We start from the raw sequence: 13,628 nt of genomic DNA, 5'->3' as shown, positions 1-13,628 counted from the left end.
TACAATGGGAAAGTCAAAGGAACTCAGTGTGGATCTGAAAAAGCGAATTATTGACTTGAACAAGTCAGGGAAGTCACTTGGAGCCATTTCAAAGCAGCTACAGGTCCCAAGAGCAACTGTGCAGACAATTATACGCAAGTATAAAGTGCATGGAACAGTTGTGTCACTGCCACGATCAGGAAGAAAACGCAAGCTATCACATGCTGCCGAGAGGAGATTGGTCAGGATGGTCAAGAGTCAACCAAGAATCACCAAGAAGCAGGTCTGCAAGGATTTGGAAGCTGATGGAACACAGGTGTCAGTCTCCACAGTCAAGCGTGTTTTACATCGCCATGGACTGAGAGGCTGCCGTGCAAGAAAGAAGCCCTTGCTCCAGAAAAGGCACCTTAAGACTCGGCTGAAGTTTGCTGCTGATCACATGGACAAAGATAAAACCTTCTGGAGGAAAGTTCTCTGGTCAGACGAAACAAAAATTGAGCTGTTTGGCCACAACACCCAGCAATATGTTTGGAGGAGAAAAGGTGAGGCCTTTAATCCCAGGAACACCATGCCTACTGTCAAGCATGGTGGTGGTAGTATTATGCTCTGGGGATGTTTTGCTGCCAGTGGAACTGGTTCTTTGCAGAAAGTAAATGGGATAATGAAGAAGGAGGATTACCTCCAAATTCTGCAGGAAAACTTAAAACCATCAGCCCGAAGGTTGGGTCTTGGGCGCAGTTGGGTGTTCCAACAAGACAATGACCCAAAACACACATCAAAAGTGGTAAAGGAATGACTAAACCAGGCTAGAATTAAGGTTTTAGAATGGCCTTCCCAAAGTCCTGACTTAAACCCCATTGAGAACATGTGGACAGTGCTAAAGAAACGGGTTCATGCAAGAAAACCATCACATTTAGCTGAACTGCACCAATTCTGTCAAGAAGAGGGGTCAAACATTCGACCTGAAGCTTGCCAGGAGCTAGTGGATGGCTACCAAAAGCGCCTAGTTGCCGTGAAAATGGCCAAGGGACATGTAACCAAATACTAATGTTGCTGTATGTATATTTTTGACCCAGCAGATTTGGTGACATTTTCAGCAGACCCATAATAAATTTATGAAAGAACCAAATTTTATGACTGTTTTTTGTGACAAACATGTATGTGTTCCGATCACTCTATCACAGAAAAATAAGAGTTGTAGAACTTATTGAAAACTCAAGACAGCCATAACATTATGTTTTTTTACAAGTGTATGTAAACTTTTGACCACAACTGTACGTCTGACTCGGGCTGGTCAGTGTGCTCTCAAGATGAGAGAACACCTGTAGTATACACTGCTAAAGAAGTAAAGAGGTTCCTGCGGGTCACTAAAGGGCAGTGGGGTGTTCGGGTGGAGGACCATTTTCCAGATACTATACAATTTGTACATGATGTGAAGCTTTTAAAGAGGGAGGGGGCTTTTACTCGGCTGGAGGTCTTTCGTTTAAAGAAGATACTGACCAATCTTAAAGCTCTTAATGATGATGATTTTTAAATGTTTTAACCTTTCTCTGGTTGGTTTGGCCTTTTTATTCAGCGTTTTTTACCCTTTTTACCTTTTAATGAGTGGTTTTAAAATCGCTACTTTAAATATTAATGGTGGAAGGGACTGTGAGAAGAGGGCTAAACTGTTTGAGTTAGTTAAACAGAAAAGGGTTGACGTTGTTTTTCTGCAAGAAACCCATAGTGATTCAAGTAATGCTGCTGAGTGGGCTAAAGAGTGGAGGGGAGTAACTTTTCTTGGGCATAATACTTCCCTTTCTGGTGGAGTAGCTGTTGTTTTTTCACCCAGTTTTACACCCCTTTCTTATACTGTTGAGGACATTTTAAATGGGAGGCTTTTAAAAGTGAAAGCCTGTTTTGAAAATTGTGTTTTTGTTTTTATTTGTGTTTATGCTCCAACTGCAGCAGCTGACAGAATGTTGTTTTTAGACACACTGAGTACTGTATTGGCTAACTGTGATCCCACTGATTTTTTAATATTGGGTGGGGATTTTAATTGCACAGCGAACAGCATGGACAGGAACCACGGGGAACCACATGCTGCCTCCCGTAAGCGCTTATGTGAGATGTTAGAGGCTCATGAATTAACTGATATCTGGAGAAACCTCCATGGTACGCAGAGACAATATACATGGGCCCACTGTTATGATAATGCACTTTCGTTGGCTAGGCTAGATCGTTTTTATGGTTTTAGTCATCAGTTGTCTGCTTTTACACAATGTTTTATTTCGCCTGTTGGTTTTTCTGACCACTCTATGGTCGTGTGTACAATCAGCAGGTGTAATGTTAAGTCACGAAGTGCGTACTGGCATTTTAATACTGCACTTTTAGAAGATTCTAATTTTAGAGAATCTTTTACCTTTTTTTGGGATAGTTTTAGATCACAGAAAACATCTTTTACCTCACTCCAGCAATGGTGGGACATAGCCAAAATACAGATTAAAATATTCTGTCAACAGTACACCCTCAATGTCACAAGGGACTTAACCAGATCTCTTAAAGCTCTGGAGATTGAAATAGTGGAACTCCAGGGATTACAAGAGGCCACTGGAAATCAAGAGCATATTAGCGCTCTAAAACGCAAAAAAGCCTCTTTGGCTGACCTACTGGGTATAACAGTACAGGGGGCGCTGGTCCGCTCACGCTTTCAGTGCATAACTGAAATGGACGCTCCTTCTAAGTTCTTCTTTGGTCTTGAGCGAAAAAATGGACAGAAAAGGTTTATGCATGCTGTACGAACAGAATCAGGGGATCTCCTTTCGGAGCCTGCTGAAATTCGCCAGCAGACAGTCAGCTTTTTCTCAAAGCTGTACGAGAGCGAGTGGTCAGAGTCACTGGAAGTGGAGGACAGGTTCCTGCAGAATATGGCCAAACTGGAGCAACAGTCGGCCGAGGTGCTTGAGGCTGAACTATCTCTGGAGGAGATACACGGGGCTCTCCAGGGTATGGAGAATGGCAGGGCACCTGGCATTGACGGCATTCCTGTCGAGTTTTATAAAGCTTTCTGGTCAGTGTTGGGGCAAGATGTGCTGGAGGTTCTCCAAAGCAGCATACGTGATGGAAGTCTTCCGTTAAGCTGCAGGAGAGCTGTCCTTACCTTGCTGCCCAAGAAAGGAGACCTGACCAACCTGAAGAACTGGCGACCTGTATCTCTGCTTTGCTCGGACTGCAAGCTGCTCTCGAAAGCATTGGCCTCAAGACTAGGGAAGGTGATGGAGCAGGTAATCCACATTGACCAGACGTACTGTGTACCTGGTAGGTCTATCTTTGACAATGTACATTTAATTCGGGATGTTTTGGACGTCTCCAGACTTTTGGGCTTGAAGACTGGTCTTTTATTTCTGGACCAGGAAAAGGCTTTTGACCGGGTTGAACACGGCTATCTGTGGAAAGTTCTGGAGAACTTTGGGTTCAGCCCTGGATTCATAGCCATGATCAAGGTTCTGTACAGTGAAATTGAGAGTGTACTAAAAGTTAACGGTGGTTTGTGTGCTCCTTTTAAAGTACACAGGGGTATCAGACAAGGATGTGCTCTCTCTGGTATGTTGTATTCTCTGGCCATTGAACCCCTGTTAGTCAAGATAAGAGCCTGTGTTTCTGGCTTGACTATACCTGGTTGTACCACTCCTGTATGTGTATCTGCTTATGCTGATGATCTGGCAGTTTTAACAAGTACCCAAAACGATATAGACGTTTTAGCTGATATTTTAAATGATTTTAAGGTTTTATCCTCCGCAAAAATAAGCTGGCTTAAGAGTGAAGCAGTTTTAGTTGGGCAGTGGGATGGTGGTGTACCTGTACTTCCTGATGGGCTGATGTGGAGAAGGGGTGGTTTTAAATACTTGGGTGTATATTTGGGGGACAGCACCTGTACTGACAAGAACTGGGATGGTGTAGTTGAGAAAATCAAAGGTCGTCTCAAAAAATGGAAATGGTTAGTCCCCCAAATGTCTTATCGTGGCCGGGTACTTGTAATTAATAACCTTGCTGCATCCTCACTCTGGCATAAACTAGCATGTGTAGATCCCCCTCCGAATCTGCTGGCGAACCTCCAGGCTGTGCTTGTGGATTTCTTCTGGGATCGCCTGCACTGGGTTCCACAAGGACTTTTATATCTGCCAAAGGAGAACGGAGGGCAGGGTCTAGTCCACTTGGCCAGCAGGACAGCTGCCTTCCGACTGCAGTTTCTTCAGAGACTCCTTGCTGGTCCTGCGGAACTGGTTTGGAGGGAGGTTTCGTGCAGGATTTTGAAAACAGCAGGAGATCTGGGTATGGACAAGACTTTGTTTTTAATGGATTTTAAAACTTTGAACTTTGCTGCACTGCCTGTTTTTTATCGTGGACTTTTAAGGATATGGAGCTTTTTTAAAAGACATTTACAGACTGGATTATCCTTGCACTGGCTTTTGGAGGAACCCTTGCTCTGTGGTACACGTTTGGACTTGGCAGGGACTGTCACCCCTGCACTGACCAGAGTCCTGTTGTCCTCCGGGGTCACTACCCTCCGTCATGTGGTGGATGCTGCAGGTCCTGATTTTGCGGATGAGGTTGGGGATGAGGTTGGGGATGAGATCCCTGCGGCTGGTGGCTCGTCTTCTCCAGGGCTGGAGGTCGGCGCTCTCTCCGGAGGAACGGGAACAGGTGAGGGACTACAGTGCGGGGGTGGTCAGCCCTGCGGAGGATGACCCATTTCCTGAGGTCACCATCACGCCGGACCTGGAGGACTGTGAGGGCCCCCTCCTGGAGTGTACGGGGGAATCCTGCATGAACCTGAGCACAGTGTCAGGTAAACTGCTGTACAGAGCCTGCGTAAAGGTTCTGAACAGAAAAAGACTGCACAGTAGAACTGACACTCCATGGCGTGATGTTTTTAACTTGAGTGAGGATGTGAAGCCTGAGTGGAGAGCACTGTACAAACCACCGTTAGCTAAGAAAGTTGCTGATCTGCAGTGGAGAATTTTACATGGTATTATCTCAGTTAACGCTTTTATTTCTGTTTTAAACCCTGAGATTTTACCACAGTGTCCTTTCTGCTCCCAGAGAGAAACTGTCTTTCATGCTTTTATGCATTGTTTTAGGCTGCTTCCTTTATTTGATGTTTTGAAGACTTTTTTTATGTCTTTTAACATCACTTTTACACTCCAGACTTTTATCCTTGGTTTTAAATACGTCAAAAGTTTTAAGTCCAAGTGTCAGCTTATTAATTTTATCCTTGGGCAGGCTAAGTTGGCTATTTATGTCAGCCGCAAAAACAAGGTGGCGGGTAGTGCTGACTGTGATGTCACACGGACATTCGTAAGGCTGGTTAAATCCAGAATTTTAATTGATTTTAATTATTACAAAATCATGCAAGATTTAGAAGCTTTTAAATGTGTGTGGTGCTGGGATGGAGCAGTGTGCTCAGTGGTGGAGGAGGAGCTTTGTTTCGCTCTTGAGTTCTTTTAAACTTACATGTGTGATACTGAGTTGTGTGTTTTTAATTCATATTTGTCATCTTTTTTTAATCATTGATTGATCAATTTATCTTTTTAAGATGACAGTGTGACTATTGAATGGTTTAAATAAAGGACCATCAAAAGTCAAAAAAAGTCTCTCTCTCTCTCTCTCTCTCTCTCTCTCTCTCTCTCTCTCTCTCTCTCACGTGAACTCCTCCGCGTTTGACTTGCAGAACTGTGTTTAGCTGTTCTTAAAAATCATTTTAATTAAATAATAGTTCTATGCTTCTATGTTACCGTGTTAATTAACATAATTCTGATCATATTTCGCTCATTAAAACAGCCCGAAAACAGACAGTTGGAATTTTTGGGCCCGATCTAACCTCTAATGCTCTCCACAGGCGCCGCCATGTTTACGACGCGCCGACGCACGTTATGCAAATCGATGTATTTTTGTAATCGATGACGTCGATTATGTCGACGCGTCGCCCCAGCCCTATCATTGATAGAATCCACAGAGCCCTGACATTTAAAACAAGGCATTTTTTAACTTTAAAACTGAACAAGAAGTTTATTAAAAGCCACTGTTTACATCCCATAGTGTAGGTAAATCTCTGGGCGCCGCCATCTTTAAATTTAAGTCACAATAAGTCAAACATCGAGCACGAGAGTGAAAAGGCAGGATAGTTTTGAGCAGATTGCAAAATAAATGAATTCTTTGGACATGGATGAAGTGTAAAAGTGTAAAAAGTGATTTATCTGCCCCGTCTCACTCATTCTAAAGCCTGTTTAGGTAAAGTGCACCAAATACTGGATCTCAGAAAGCTGCAGGAGAGCAGAGGAGAGCTATTCAACAAAAAGTAAGAACTTTTTATCACATTTAAATACACCCAAAGTCCATTTCACACCAGAGTTCTCCTTTAATGAAATTACTTATCACTTTTCAGAGAGACTAACTGGCTTCAGTTTGTTAGGGAGCATAAAGATTGGACTCTGTAGGAATAGAAGAAGGTCATGTAAAGGACTGATAAGTCCAGAATTACCCTGTTCCAGAGCATCATTGTTCAATTAAGTATTTTTAATAAATGGGAATAAGTTTTATACAAGCTTTATTTCCTATAAACTAATAAATATAAATGAATATTTATAAATATACATGTTCAATTGGGCTTCATAACACTGTCTAGTAAGCAGATTTTTTTTTCCTTTTCATTCACCTCTTCTAATGCTTCTATTGCTCTTCAGTGCTCTTTATTCCTTTAGCTGACAACTTTTACAGAGATGCGGATTTAATTTTCCAGCAAGACTTGGCACACTGCCCACACTGCCAAAAGTACCAATTTATCATAACCTTTTTAACCAATAAATCTTCATGATTTTTTTTATGACCATACAATTTTTTTTAAAACATCAGTGAAGACCTGGACAATAAAACTAAAAATCAACTAAAACTATAATCAAAATTGATGATAGCAGGTCTAAAATAAATCAGATAAAAATGTTGACACACAATCTTCAATAAAGCTCCATTGTGCAGGGCTAAATTACTGGTGTATGTTTTAGCTCAAAATAGATTTTCTGCATCAATAAACAGAAATACAAAGATTTGTAGACCAAATTTCCATGACTTTTCCAAAACTTTCTGGGCATTTTTATTTTTTCAAAACTTATCCAGACCTGGGAATTGCTTTTTTTTTTTTTTTTTTTTTTTCAAATTTCATGACTTTTCCCGGTTTTTCATGACCGTACGAACCCTGTAATATTCTGATTTTAGTTTTTTTCCATTGGCTGTAAGCCATAATCATCAATAATAAAAGAAATAAACGCTTAAAATAGATCACTCTGTGTGTTTAATTAATCTATATAATATATGAGTTACACATTTTAAGAACTGAATTACTGAAATTAAGTAAAAACACAAAAAGGTGAAAATAGTTTGACAGTTTATTTTTTTTTTTTTGAGAAATATCATTCATAGAAATCCTCACACACAACATCACCGATTACTTTGATCCCCAAGTGTTTGTGGCACAAGAGCTTTTTTCTTCTTTAAACAGAGAATTAGCCTTTAGCATGCAAAGCTAAAGTGTGCTGGAGCTATTCGCTCACTGTAGCTTCAGTTTCAGCTTTAGTATAAATCAGGCATAGAATGAAAAAGGTTATTTTAGATAATCCCTGAGTCTCTTCTCTGCTGTGAGAATTATTTTAAAGTTAAATAGAAATTAGAGAGATCCTCTGTTCCATTTCTACACGATCACATCACCATATCACCATACCATCACATCACACCATTCAACAGGTCATGTAATGCTTCATTACATTACATCACATCTCTTTCTAATTAAGGCACCATTAATTATAGTTGTTTATTTAGCTCAATAATTCAGACTAGAAAATCACCAGAATCATATTAACGCCAACAGAAAAAAAAACAAACAAAAAAAAACTTGTATCTCCAAAACAGCACCCTTACAAAAGAACTTTAATGCTAAGTGAATGCAACTAAGTTATGTTTAAAGTAATATTAAATTTTGCTCAAATTAGAGTATACAGCTCTGGAAAAAAATAAGAAACCACTTAAAAATGATGAGTTTCTTTGATTTTACCAAATTGAAAACCTCTGGAATATAATCAAGAGGAAGATGGATGATCACAAACCATCAAACCACCAAACTGAACTGCTTAAATTTTTACACCAGGAGTAAAGCAGCATAAAGTTATCCAAAAGCAGTGTGTAAGACTGGTGGAGGAGAACATGATGCCAAGATGCATGAAAACTGTGATTAAAAATCAACCAGGGTTATTCCACCAAATATTGATTCCTGATCTCTTAAAACTTTATAAATATAAACTTGTTTTCTTTGCATTATTTGAGGTCTGAAAGCTCTGCATCTTTTTTGTTATTTCTCATTTTCTGCAATTAAGTGAAATGTCTGTAGTTGTTGTCTGTAGTTTATAGAATAAAACAACAATGTTCATTTTACTCAAACATAAACCTATAAATAGCAAAATCAAAGAAACTATTCAGAAACTGAAGTGTTCTCTTCATTTTTTCCAGAGCTGTATATGGATAAACTAAAATCTAGTGCCCATAAAGTTTCCATTTTAAAGGCTTTTAAGAACAAAGAAGTGCCTAAAAAAAGGATTTGATGGTGAATGAAATCAAGTAAGTAAATGAATGATGAAGAACCTGTAGTGATCACAATCCAGGTCACATGGCAAACTCACAAATCTCATAAAGCTCTAAGACGACACGTTTAAATGTGCAAAATTGTATTTAATCTATTCTCAATTTACTCAAAAGCATGTTTAAATTAAAGAGACCTGAAGCATCACAGATATAATCCTTCACAGCCATGGAATTAATACAATAAACAACCTGTACCAAACTACGAAGCCTCTGAAGGGAAATGGTGAACCAGATTCTTAGTGGTGCACACCATATACTAAGTGGTGCGCACCAAATTCTAAGTGGTAAGAACCAGATGCTAAGTGGAGAGCACCAGATGCTAAGTGGAGAGCACCAGATGCTAAGTGGAGAGCACCAGATGCTAAGTGGTAAACACTAGAAAAGCAATCAAACGGATGAAGTGACAACTTGATTCTAATATGGGGAAAAAAAACACTGTTAACTAGGTCATATTGTATCTGGTGCTCACCAAATAAGTATGTGGTGCTTACCAGATACTAAGTGGTGCACACCAGATGCTAAGTGGTAAGCACCGGATTCTATTTGGTGAGCACTAGATTCTACTTAGTGAGCACCAGATACTAAGTGGTAAGCACCAGAAAAGCAACCAAACAGATGAAGTAAGGAGTTGATTCTAATAGGTAAAAAAAACACTGTTCACTGGGTCATATAGTTCACCACATAAGTATCTGGTGCTCACATTCTAAGTGGTGCTCACCAGATACTTAGTGGCGCACACACACCAGATGCTAAGTGGTAAGCACCAGATGCTAAGTAGTAAGCACCAGAAAATCAAACAAACAGACAAAGTAAGGACCTGATTCCAATATGGAAAAAAAAAACACTGTTTACTGGGTCATATATAGTTTACCACATGAGTATCTGTGCTCACATTCTAAGTGGTGCACACCAGATGCTAAGTGGTAAGCACAAGATAATCAAACAAATAATATTGGACTTGACTCTGATAGTGTAAAAAAACACTTTACTTGCTAAACAAAGTAGTATCTGGTGCTCCCCTTGGTGAGCACTATATTCTACTTGGTGAGCACCAAATACTAAGTGGTAAGCACAAGAAAAGCAACTAAACAGATGAAGTAAGGAGTTGAATTTAATAGGCAAAAAAACAAAAAAACACTTCACTGGGTCAAAAAGTATCTGATGCTCACTACAAAAGTATGGTGAGCATACTTTTCTAATACTATTCTAAGTGGTGATCACCACATCCTAGGTGGTAAGCACGAGAAAAGCAATCAAACAGACAAAGTGAGGACTTGATTCTAATAGGGGGGAAAAAAAAAAGAAAAAACACTGTCCACTGGGTCATATAGTTCACCACATAATATCTGGTGCTCAGCATATAAGTATCTGGTGAGCACCACTTTTTTTTTACCTTATGAAAAGCTACACCATGTCCCTACATCTTCTCAAATTGTATAAAATCAGTTCTGGATGAAAATTGGCCCCGAGAAACAAAACGCAACAGAAAATCTACAGAACTTCAGCTCTAAACACAAAGTTTGATCGACAGCCCTTTAAAAACACCACCGTCCCTATTTATGGCTTTATTATCAGATAATACATCAGAATGAACCTCACACTCACTCACTCACTCACTCACTCACTCACTCACTCACTCACTCACTCACTCACTCACTCACTCACTCACTCACCTCACTCACCTCACTCACCTCACTCACCTCACTCAGAAAAAAAAAAAAAAATAGTAACTACTTTATGAAAGCGATGTGAGAAAAGCGCATCTAAACCTTTATTATTTAATTTATCCTGAGGACCATGTAGAGAAACCCATAGATTTATAAGGCACAGATTTTAAATTATAAATAAAACTACTTCTATTACTAATACTAATACTAATATTTATATTGTTAAGTAATGTTTAAGCCTAAACGTTCCCTTGATGGTGGTACTCCACAACCATGTTAAGTACTCTAAGAGAAAATAGAAATAGAATATTTCACAGAGTGGGTTTGGTGTGAAATTTGTGTAATTTAAGAGAAAATTAAAGTCAGAATTCTTTAGAAGTTCCTAAAACTAATCCAAAAACCTTTTAGAATTATTATTGAAGCAACAACCAGACATATAACTACAGCAGAGTATGCATGGTGTTGTAAATAGAATGAATATATATATTCTTATCATGAGAAAATATATGCAGTAGTTGCACCCAGAAGGTTTCTAAGGCTGGTAACTCTGATGAACGTATCCTGTGCAACAGAGGGAACTCTTACTCTTCCTTTCCTGGGGTGGTCCTGATGAGTGCCAGTTCCATCGTTATAATGTTTTGATGGTCTTTGCGGTGACTGAACTTGAGGATACTTTGAAAGTTCTTGAAATGTTTCAGATTGACTGACCTTCATTTCCTGAAGTATTTTTTCTTTACTTAGCTGAGTAGTTTTTAATATGGATTAGATGCTCTCAAACAAATTTAAGATGCAAAAAATTCAAGTAACTAACTCTTGATAAGTTCAGCACAGCTGTTAACTGAAAGCCTGAATTCCAGGAGACTCTACCTCATAAAACTGACTGAGAAAATCCAGCAGAGATGTACAAAACTCTCTAATCTAAACAAGAGAAGCTAAAATATGAAACATATTCTGGTTTGTTTAATTCCATATGTTTGTTCTTCATAGTTTGGATGATTTTAGTATTAATCTACAATGCAGAACATTTAAATAATGAAAAAATACTGAATTTAAGGTGTTCAAACAGCAATAATCCTCTCATCCTGCTTAGGTTTCATGCACAGCCAAACATGAAACTTGAACTTGAAGTTAAAACTACCCACTGAGTTTCATTCCTGTTGGTTGATTTCTTTTGGATGCAAGACTAGTTGTGATAATAAGTGTATGTGTGATTCTTTAAAGAATTAATTCATTTCATTTCCCTATAATACCACATTTCACACCAAATCCTGCTCTGAATAACTTGTTTGCACATCAACCTCTGAATTATAAAGCAAGTTTGCAGGAACCACCAGATTATTATATTCTACACTACAGCTCTAGAAAGAAAAAGAGAGCACTTAAAAATGATGAGTTTCTTTGATTTTACCAAATTAAAAACCTCTGGAATATAATCAAGAGGAAGATGGATGATCACAAACCATCAAACCACCAAACTGAACTGCTTGTTTATTTTTTTGCACCAGGAGTAAAGCAGCATCAAGTTATCCAAAAGCAGTGTGTAAGACTGGTGGAGGAGAACATGATGCCAAGATGCATGAAAACTGTGATTAAAAACCAGGGTTATTCCACCAAATATTGATTTCTGAACTCTTACAACTTTATGAATATGAACTTGTTTTCTTTGCATCTTTTTTTGTTATTTTAGTCATTTCTTATTTTCTGTAAATAAATGCTCTAAATGAGAATATTTTTATTTGGAATTTGGGAGAAATGTTGTCTGTAGTTTATAGAATAAAACAACAATGTTCATTTTACTCAAACATAAACCTATAAATAGCTAAATCAGAGAAACTGATTCAGAAACTGAAGTGATCTCTTACTTTTTTCCACAGCTGTATATATTATTCTCAATAATTCTCAGTAATTGGAAGAATGGAAGTGTATATCACCTGGAATCTCCTCTGTTCTGTGGCACTGCAGAGAAAAAGCTAAAATTATGAACACAGAAAGAGAGAGTTAAATGCCAGGTTAAAGGAAGTTTTGTAAACAGTTTGATTCGCTGCAAAAAAGTCCACGAGTCTGGAAGGCAAACGGTACAAAACCTGAAATAACAGTTTGATGCTCAAGTGGAAGCTCACGCTGAAGTTCCTTAGGCATCAGCAGCAGCAGCAGCAGCAGCAGAAAACATGCTTTCTCAGTATATTTATGCAGAGCCCTTTGTAAGAATGTCAGAGGTATAAAACAGAATCGTAGATTTGCGAGTGTTAATATGAAAAACAAATAAATAAAATAAAAATAAAAACAACACTGCTGCTTTTAGAGTACCAGGCAGTCAGCTCTGAACCAGCACTGGAGAGCTAAGATTTCTTTCATACTTCATCAAACGCAGAGAACACACACTTTCTAAAGGTTACTTAAGGTAAAGATGCACCGAATATTTGGCAACTGAAAATATTAGTCCAAAAATGACAAAAAAAAGAGCACTTTTGGTGTAATTTATACCCGAAGAATGTAATAGTCATATTGCAGTGTTTACTCTAACATTAGGATTTCTTTCAGCTACGGTGGCATTTTACTCAAAAGCTACAGCGCTGTGTGCATACTATGCTCAGACATGGACTTCTGTCTGTCATCAACTCAGCGAGTAATCCAGCTAGGAGAAACCGCTAGCTAGCATCCCAGCTAACCTGTTCCACACCAGCTAAAGTCTTCAGCATTATATACTTTTTTACAGCTAAACTGTTCCATCCCAGTGGAAACCAGCTGTCTTGTGCTAATTCCTCATTTCAAATTAAAAGCCCTCAACAGAATTTCAAAATTACGTAGGCCACCACTGTAATGCACTGTATATGTAGTAGAAAAAAAACTGCGTATTGTGCTTTGTTAGTTTGTCTGCTAGGATGTTTAAAATGTGTGATGTTCGACATACATTTACTTTATTTCAGCAATTAAATAAAAAAAATGGGAAACTCTCTATTATATAGATGTATATTTATTTTATTGTTGATGATTATGGTTTACAGCCAATGAAAACCCAACAATCAGTGTCTCAGGAAATTTGAATATTATATAATAAGACCAATTGGTACTTTTGGCAGTGTGGGCAGTGTGCCAAGTCCTGCTGGAAAATAAAATCCACATCTCCATTAAAGTTGTCAGTAGCAGAGAGAAGCATAAAGTGCTTTAAGATTTTCCAGGGAAAACAAAACTGCACTGAGTTTGGATATGGTGCTTCTACCTGCCGACAACTTTTATGGAGATGCAAATTTCATTTTTCAGCAAGACTTGGCACACTGCCCACACTGCCAAAAGTACCAATTGGTCTTATATAAT

General features: G+C 38.6%; 1 protein-coding gene across 1 annotated transcript in view; it reads right to left on the bottom strand.

Annotated features, from left to right (window-relative positions):
* tnfrsf18 (tumor necrosis factor receptor superfamily, member 18) overlaps window positions 1-13,628 on the bottom strand; it is a 148,372-nt gene that overhangs the window by 70,998 nt on the left and 63,746 nt on the right. The gene's annotated exons all lie outside the window — the stretch shown is intronic.

This window comes from Astyanax mexicanus, chromosome 5, assembly GCF_023375975.1.
Source record: "Astyanax mexicanus isolate ESR-SI-001 chromosome 5, AstMex3_surface, whole genome shotgun sequence".
In the NCBI taxonomy this organism is placed as follows: Eukaryota; Metazoa; Chordata; class Actinopteri; order Characiformes; family Acestrorhamphidae; genus Astyanax; species Astyanax mexicanus.
Note: the sequence above shows the minus strand (reverse complement) of the source record. Positions and strands in the feature narration are given on the sequence as shown.